The sequence below is a fragment of the Drosophila eugracilis genome, unplaced genomic scaffold, assembly GCF_018153835.1.
Source record: "Drosophila eugracilis isolate 14026-0451.02 unplaced genomic scaffold, ASM1815383v1 contig_1885, whole genome shotgun sequence".
NCBI lineage: Eukaryota > Metazoa > Arthropoda > Insecta > Diptera > Drosophilidae > Drosophila > Drosophila eugracilis.
Genome location: NW_024572738.1, coordinates 21,880 through 31,411, shown reverse-complemented (window position 1 = coordinate 31,411; position 9,532 = coordinate 21,880). Strand labels below are relative to the sequence as shown.

At 35.1% G+C, this 9,532-nt stretch overlaps 3 non-coding genes across 3 annotated transcripts; all 3 read left to right on the top strand.

Moving 5' to 3' along the window:
* Window positions 1-520: 520 nt before the first annotated feature.
* Window positions 521-2,514, top strand: LOC121529775. Its single transcript, XR_005993635.1, has one exon. It is a non-coding gene; the product is annotated as a small subunit ribosomal RNA (ribosomal RNA).
* Window positions 2,515-3,148: 634 nt separating this feature from the next.
* On the top strand, window positions 3,149-3,328 carry LOC121529779. The gene has a single exon (XR_005993639.1). It is a non-coding gene; the product is annotated as a 5.8S ribosomal RNA (ribosomal RNA).
* Window positions 3,329-3,728: 400 nt separating this feature from the next.
* On the top strand, window positions 3,729-7,682 carry LOC121529776. The gene has a single exon (XR_005993636.1). It is a non-coding gene; the product is annotated as a large subunit ribosomal RNA (ribosomal RNA).
* The last annotated feature ends 1,850 nt before the right edge of the window (window positions 7,683-9,532 follow it).

Genomic DNA, 9,532 nt, shown 5'->3' with positions numbered 1-9,532 from the left:
GAAAGGTGGTATATACTGTAACTTGATTGATATACTATATATTTACCTAACAATTGGATCGTAGAATATCGTTTTCGGTATTATGTGGTTCAGCGAGATCAAAGGAATTGTAAAAATATATTTTTATATAAGCGTTCGGTTTTATATTATATATTACTCGAAAGTTTATATGAAAAAGATAAATTTTAAATTTATCATCAAATGCAAATGATTTAATTCAATATTTATATTGATTAAACAAAAATTAAACATGTGTGGATACAATAATATTGTATGTTGAAATAAAATGATATTTTAGAATGAAATTATGTATATGGTATTTATAAAATATATAATGGAAATATATATTATTGTATTGAAAACTATTTCAATCGATAATAAAACTGGAGAACAAAAAAAACGAATACGATGGCTTTAATAAGTGGCCGTATTCGAATATAAGAAATAAATAAATTATTTCTACAAGAGAAATACAAATTTCTATTCAAAAATATGAAAATGAAATATGATTAAAAACATTATTCTGGTTGATCCTGCCAGTAGTTATATGCTTGTCTCAAAGATTAAGCCATGCATGTCTAAGTACACACGAATTAAAAGTGAAACCGCAAAAGGCTCATTATATCAGTTATGGTTCCTTAGATCGTTAACAGTTACTTGGATAACTGTGGTAATTCTAGAGCTAATACATGCAATTAAAACATGAACCTTATGGGACATGTGCTTTTATTAGGCTAAAACCAAGCGATCGCAAGATCGTTATATTGGTTGAACTCTAGATAACATGCAGATCGTATGGTCATGTACCGACGACAGATCTTTCAAATGTCTGCCCTATCAACTTTTGATGGTAGTATCTAGGACTACCATGGTTGCAACGGGTAACGGGGAATCAGGGTTCGATTCCGGAGAGGGAGCCTGAGAAACGGCTACCACATCTAAGGAAGGCAGCAGGCGCGTAAATTACCCACTCCCAGCTCGGGGAGGTAGTGACGAAAAATAACAATACAGGACTCATATCCGAGGCCCTGTAATTGGAATGAGTACACTTTAAATCCTTTAACAAGGACCAATTGGAGGGCAAGTCTGGTGCCAGCAGCCGCGGTAATTCCAGCTCCAATAGCGTATATTAAAGTTGTTGCGGTTAAAACGTTCGTAGTTGAACTTGTGCTTCATACGGGTAGTACAACTTACAATTGTGGTTAGTACTATACCTTTATGTATGTAAGCGTATTACCGGTGGAGTTCTTATATGTGTTGAGATACTTGTATTTTTTTCATATGTTCCTCCTATTTAAAAACCTGCATTAGTGCTCTTAAACGAGTGTTATTGTGGGCCGGTACAATTACTTTGAACAAATTAGAGTGCTTAAAGCAGGCTTCAAATGCCTGAATATTCTGTGCATGGGATAATGAAATAAGACCTCTGTTCTGCTTTCATTGGTTTTCAGATCAAGAGGTAATGATTAATAGAAGCAGTTTGGGGGCATTAGTATTACGACGCGAGAGGTGAAATTCTTGGACCGTCGTAAGACTAACTTAAGCGAAAGCATTTGCCAAAGATGTTTTCATTAATCAAGAACGAAAGTTAGAGGTTCGAAGGCGATCAGATACCGCCCTAGTTCTAACCATAAACGATGCCAGCTAGCAATTGGGTGTAGCTACTTTTATGGCTCTCTCAGTCGCTTCCCGGGAAACCAAAGCTTTTGGGCTCCGGGGGAAGTATGGTTGCAAAGCTGAAACTTAAAGGAATTGACGGAAGGGCACCACCAGGAGTGGAGCCTGCGGCTTAATTTGACTCAACACGGGAAAACTTACCAGGTCCGAACATAAGTGTGTAAGACAGATTGATAGCTCTTTCTCGAATCTATGGGTGGTGGTGCATGGCCGTTCTTAGTTCGTGGAGTGATTTGTCTGGTTAATTCCGATAACGAACGAGACTCAAATATATTAAATAGATATCTTCAGGATTATGGTGCTGAAGCTTATATAGCCTTCATTCACGGTGGCAGTAAAATGTTTATTGTGTTTGAATGTGTTTATATAAGTGGAGCCGTACCTGTTGGTTTGTCCCATTATAAGGACACTAGCTTCTTAAATGGACAAATTGCGTCTAGCAATAATGAGATTGAGCAATAACAGGTCTGTGATGCCCTTAGATGTCCTGGGCTGCACGCGCTACAATGAAAGTATCAACGTGTATTTCCTAGACCGAGAGGTCCGGGTAAACCGCTGAACCACTTTCATGCTTGGGATTGTGAACTGAAACTGTTCACATGAACTTGGAATTCCCAGTAAGTGTGAGTCATTAACTCGCATTGATTACGTCCCTGCCCTTTGTACACACCGCCCGTCGCTACTACCGATTGAATTATTTAGTGAGGTCTCCGGACGTGATCACTGTGACGCCTTGTGTGTTACGGTTGTTTCGCAAAAGTTGACCGAACTTGATTATTTAGAGGAAGTAAAAGTCGTAACAAGGTTTCCGTAGGTGAACCTGCGGAAGGATCATTATTGTATAATATCCTTACCGTTAACAAAAAATTTGTATTATATTTATTTATAATTCAAATAAAAACAATTTGCCAAAATAAATAACAAAAAAGAATTCATGAAATTCAAAAAATGATGGTGTAGTGGCGGTCATCATTATATATATATCAACACAAATGAACATATAATGGCTTTTCCTTAATTATATGTATTTTATGGAGTGTGGATGGAGGAGGAGAAAGACTTTATTATAAGAGGCACAAAGTCAAAATGCAAATGCATTTTTAAATAATATTTATCATGTGTGTATATGGACCATAATATAACACGCGTTGCGAATATGTATTGTTCATCTCAGCTATGAGCATACGTTGGATTATGCAACAACCTAAAATATACAATGTTGTACCTGGTATTCTTCAGGTTAATGTTTTATATAAATCCCAATGTATATCGCTTAAAAAGTATTCATACCGTAAATTGCCCGTAAATCACTTGATATACATTGCTTATATAAAACTAAGACATTTCGCAACATTTATTTTAGGTATAAAAACATATTTATTGAAGGAATTGATATATGCCAGTAAAATGGTGTATTTTTAATTTCTTTCAATAAAAACATAAATGACAAAATTAAAAAACCAAATATTAAAACTCTAAGCGGTGGATCACTCGGCTCATGGGTCGATGAAGAACGCAGCAAACTGTGCGTCATCGTGTGAACTGCAGGACACATGAACATCGACATTTTGAACGCATATCGCAGTCCATGCTGTTATAGTACTTTAATTAATTTTATAGTGCTGCTTGGACTACATATGGTTGAGGGTTGTAAGACTATGCTAATTAAGTTGTTTATAAAATTTGAAATCAGATTTTATAAGCGTATGGTATATTATTGGATACAAATAATTAAATTATTTTATTCATAATATTAAAAAATGTATGAAAAAACATTATCTCGCATTTGTTATTTATTTGAATGTGAAAAAACGAAGAGAAATATTTTCGATTTCAGTCAAATAATACTGAGAAATGTCTAGCATAAAAATTTATCTAGAATTGTCTCATATTAATGATATGAAAATTGAAAGCAAATGGAAATGTTATTGTTCTTCGTTGGTTCGTTTAAAATAGCATATAAAAATGGAAATATAATTGTAAACGAATTTATTAAAATGTTTTTATCATTATATATATAAAAGAATTAATTGCATTAAAAATGTTATATACAACCTCAACTCATATGGGACTACCCCCTGAATTTAAGCATATTAATTAGGGGAGGAAAAGAAACTAACAAGGATTTTCTTAGTAGCGGCGAGCGAAAAGAAATCAGTTCAGCACTAAGTCACTTTGTCTATATGGCAAATGTGAGATGCAGTGTATGGAGCGTCAATATTCTAGTATGAGAAATTAATGATTTAAGTCCTTCTTAAATGAGGCCATTTACCCATAGAGGGTGCCAGGCCCGTATAACGTTAATGATTACTAGATGATGTTTCCAAAGAGTCGTGTTGCTTGATAGTGCAGCACTAAGTGGGTGGTAAACTCCATCTAAAACTAAATATAACCATGAGACCGATAGTAAACAAGTACCGTGAGGGAAAGTTGAAAAGAACTCTGAATAGAGAGTTAAATAGTACGTGAAACTGCTTAGAGGTTAAGCCCGATGAACCTGAATATCCGTTATGGAAAATTCATCATTATAATTGTAATATTTAAACAATATTATGATAATAGTGTGCATTTTTTCCATATAAGGACATTGTAATCTATTAGCATACAAAATTTATCATAAAATATAACTTATAGTTTATTCCAATTAAATTGCTTGCATTTTAACACAGAATAAATGTTATTAATTTGATAAAGTGCTGATAGATTTATATGAATACAGTGCGTTAATTTTTCGGAATTATATAATGGCATAATTATCATTGATTTTTGTGTTTATTATATGCACTTGTATGATTAACAATGCGAAAGATTCAGGATACCTTCGGGACCCGTCTTGAAACACGGACCAAGGAGTCTAACATATGTGCAAGTTATTGGGATATAAACCTAATAGCGTAATTAACTTGGCTTTATAATGGGATTAGTTTTTTAACTATTTATAGTTAATTAACACAATCCCGGGGCGTTCTATATAGTTATGTATAATGATATTTATATCATATATGCCTCTAACTGGAACGTACCTTGAGCATATATGCTGTGACCCGAAAGATGGTGAACTATACTTGATCAGGTTGAAGTCAGGGGAAACCCTGATGGAAGACCGAAACAGTTCTGACGTGCAAATCGATTGTCAGAATTGAGTATAGGGGCGAAAGACCAATCGAACCATCTAGTAGCTGGTTCCTTCCGAAGTTTCCCTCAGGATAGCTGGTGCATTTTAATATTATATAAAATAATCTTATCTGGTAAAGCGAATGATTAGAGGCCTTAGGGTCGAAACGATCTTAACCTATTCTCAAACTTTAAATGGGTAAGAACCTTAACTTTCTTGATATGAAGTTTAAGGTTATGATATAATGTGCCCAGTGGGCCACTTTTGGTAAGCAGAACTGGCGCTGTGGGATGAACCAAACGTAATGTTACGGTGCCCAAATTAACAACTCATGCAGATACCATGAAAGGCGTTGGTTGCTTAAAACAGCAGGACGGTGATCATGGAAGTCGAAATCCGCTAAGGAGTGTGTAACAACTCACCTGCCGAAGCAACTAGCCCTTAAAATGGATGGCGCTTAAGTTGTATACCTATACATTACCGCTAAAGTAGATGATTTATATTACTTGTAATATAAATTTTGAAACTTTAGTGAGTAGGAAGGTACAATGGTATGCGTAGAAGTGTTTGGCGTAAGCCTGCATGGAGCTGCCATTGGTACAGATCTTGGTGGTAGTAGCAAATAATCGAATGAGACCTTGGAGGACTGAAGTGGAGAAGGGTTTCGTGTGAACAGTGGTTGATCACGAGTTAGTCGGTCCTAAGTTCAAGGCGAAAGCCGAAAATTTTCAAGTAAAAACTGAAATATACAAATAAAAGCTGGAAATAATATACTTGAATAATTTTGAACGAAAGGGAATACGGTTCCAATTCCGTAACCTGTTGAGTATCCGTTTGTTATTAAATATGGGCCTCGTGCTCATCCTGGCAACAGGAACGACCATAAAGAAGCCGTCGAGAGATATCGGAAGAGTTTTCTTTTCTGTTTTATAGCCGTACTACCATGGAAGTCTTTCGCAGAGAGATATGGTAGATGGGCTAGAAGAGCATGACATATACTGTTGTGTCGATATTTTCTCCTCGGACCTTGAAAATTTATGGTGGGGACACGCAAACTTCTCAACAGGCCGTACCAATATCCGCAGCTGGTCTCCAAGGTGAAGAGTCTCTAGTCGATAGAATAATGTAGGTAAGGGAAGTCGGCAAATTAGATCCGTAACTTCGGGATAAGGATTGGCTCTGAAGATTGAGATAGTCGGGCTTGATTGGGAAACAATAACATGGTTTATGTGCTCGTTCTGGGTAAATAGAGTTTCTATCATTTATGGTAGTTACTTGTTCCCCGGATAGTTTAGTTACGTAGCCAATTGTGGAACTTTCTTGCTAAAATTTTTAAGAATACTAGTTGGGTTAAACCAATTAGTTCTTATTAATTATAACGATTATCAATTAACAATCAATTCAGAACTGGCACGGACTTGGGGAATCCGACTGTCTAATTAAAACAAAGCATTGTGATGGCCCTAGCGGGTGTTGACACAATGTGATTTCTGCCCAGTGCTCTGAATGTCAAAGTGAAGAAATTCAAGTAAGCGCGGGTCAACGGCGGGAGTAACTATGACTCTCTTAAGGTAGCCAAATGCCTCGTCATCTAATTAGTGACGCGCATGAATGGATTAACGAGATTCCTACTGTCCCTATCTACTATCTAGCGAAACCACAGCCAAGGGAACGGGCTTGGAATAATTAGCGGGGAAAGAAGACCCTTTTGAGCTTGACTCTAATCTGGCAGTGTAAGGAGACATAAGAGGTGTAGAATAAGTGGGAGATATTAGACCTCGGTTTGGTATCGCCAATGAAATACCACTACTCTTATTGTTTCCTTACTTACTTGATTAAATGGAACGTGTATCATTTCCTAGCCATTATACGGATATATTTATTATGTCTTATGGTATTGGGTTTTGATGCAAGCTTCTTGATCAAAGTATCACGAGTTTGTTATATAATTGCAAACAAATTCTTTAATAAAACGGTGCATTTATGTATTTTTGATTTGAAAATTTGGTATAACTCCAATTACTCAGGTATGATCCAATTCAAGGACATTGCCAGGTAGGGAGTTTGACTGGGGCGGTACATCTCTCAAATAATAACGGAGGTGTCCCAAGGCCAGCTCAGTGCGGACAGAAACCACACATAGAGCAAAAGGGCAAATGCTGACTTGATCTCGGTGTTCAGTACACACAGGGACAGCAAAAGCTCGGCCTATCGATCCTTTTGGTTTAAAGAGTTTTTAACAAGAGGTGTCAGAAAAGTTACCATAGGGATAACTGGCTTGTGGCGGCCAAGCGTTCATAGCGACGTCGCTTTTTGATCCTTCGATGTCGGCTCTTCCTATCATTGTGAAGCAAAATTCACCAAGCGTTGGATTGTTCACCCATGCAAGGGAACGTGAGCTGGGTTTAGACCGTCGTGAGACAGGTTAGTTTTACCCTACTAATGACAAAACGTTGTTGCGACAGCATTCCTGCGTAGTACGAGAGGAACCGCAGGTACGGACCAATGGCACAATACTTGTTCGAGCGAACAGTGGTATGACGCTACGTCCGTTGGATTATGCCTGAACGCCTCTAAGGTCGTATCCGTGCTGGACTGCAATGATAAATAAGGGGCAATTTGCATTGTATGGCTTCTAAACCATTTAAAGTTTATAATTTACTTTATAAACGACAATGGATGTGATGCCAATGTAATTTGTAACATAGTAAATTGGGAGGATCTTCGATCACCTGATGCCGCGCTAGTTACATATAAAAACATTATTTAATACAATGACAAAGCCTAGAATCAATTGTAAACGACTTTTGTAACAGGCAAGGTGTTGTAAGTGGTTGAGCAGCTGCCATACTGCGATCCACTGAAGCTTATCCTTTGCTTGATGATTCGATTAGATGATATGGATGGATGGATTTCTATCTATATCATCTATTTAAAAAATATATGTATATATTGACATTGGCTTATAATATTATTATATATTATTTAATATATATTAATGCTATAACAAAATGTTTATGTATATACATGTATAAGGGTACATATAAATTATATATATTTTTGATATATTTTTAATTATTACGATAATAAAGAATATTTTAAAGTATATATAATTTATAAGTAACCAGCTTGCCTTCATTGGCTACAATGGGAGTCTATAAGTGTCCAATAGTTCCCATTTTGATGAAGGCAGCGAAATGAAGGTTCATTATCTAATAAGAGATGTATATAAAGAGAGATATATAAAAAAGAAATTAAACAAGTACAAGTCTCATAAAGAGACTAAGTTAATAATATGGGAGTCTATATGTGTCCAATAGTCCCCATAATGGTAGCCAAATGAAACGTCATCTTATTAGTGACGCCGTAATAAAACCACTTCTACATAAATAAAGAAATTATACAAGTACAAGTCTCATAAAGAGACTAAGTTAATAATATGGGAATCTATAGGTGTCCAATAGTCCCCATAATGGTAGCCAAATGAAACGTCATCTTATTAGTGACGCCGTAATAAAAGCACTTCTATATAAATAAAGAAATTATACAAGTACAAGTCTCATAAAGAGACTAAGTTAATAATATGGGAGTCTATAGGTGTCCAATAGTCCCCATAATGGTAGCCAAATGAAACGTCATCTTATTAGTGACGCCGTAATAAAAGCACTTCTACATAAATAAAGAAATTATACAAGTTCAAGTCTCATAAAGAGACTAAGTTAATAATATGGGAGTCTATAGGTGTCCAATAGTCCCCATAATGGTAGCCAAATGAAACGTCATCTTATTAGTGACGCCGTAATAAAAGCACTTCTATATAAATAAAGAAATTATACAAGTACAAGTCTCATAAAGAGACTAAGTTAATAATATGGGAATCTATAGGTGTCCAATAGTCCCCATAATGGTAGCCAACTGAAACGTCATTTTATTAGTGACGCCGTAATAAAAACATTTCTATATAAAGAAAGAAATTATACAAGTACAAGTCTCATAAAGAGACTAAGTTAATAATATGGGAATCTATAGGTGTCCAATAGTCCCCATAATGGTAGCCAAATGAAACGTCATATTATTAGTGACGCCGTAATAAAAACACTTCTATATAAAGAAAGAAATTATACAAGTACAAGTCTCATAAAAGAGACTAAGTTAATAATATGGGAATCTATAGGTGTCCAATAGTCCCCATAATGGTAGCCAACTGAAACGTCATTTTATTAGTGACGCCGTAATAAAAACATTTCTATATAAAGAAAGAAATTATACAAGTACAAGTCTCATAAAGAGACTAAGTTAATAATATGGGAATCTATAGGTGTCCAATAGTCCCCATAATGGTAGCCAAATGAAACGTCATATTATTAGTGACGCCATAATAAAAAAACTTCTATATAAATAAAGAAATTATACAAGTACAATAATTCGTATCATAAAGTAACTAAATTATCTTAATATGATATCTGTAAAATTCTTAAATAACGATGGATTGACTTGGTATAATAATAAATGAATGGATTATTAAGAAGGTTTTCACACATGTGCGTGTGTACCTATAATTATTATATATTATATATATAATATATTTATATATATATATAAAGAAAAACCTATACAATATTTCTATATTATATAGGAAAATAACATATAAACATAGGCAGGCAGTTGTTGCCGTCCAAAACTTATGTTATCCCAATAATAAGATATTTAACATTATTCATATAAATATATAATAATTTA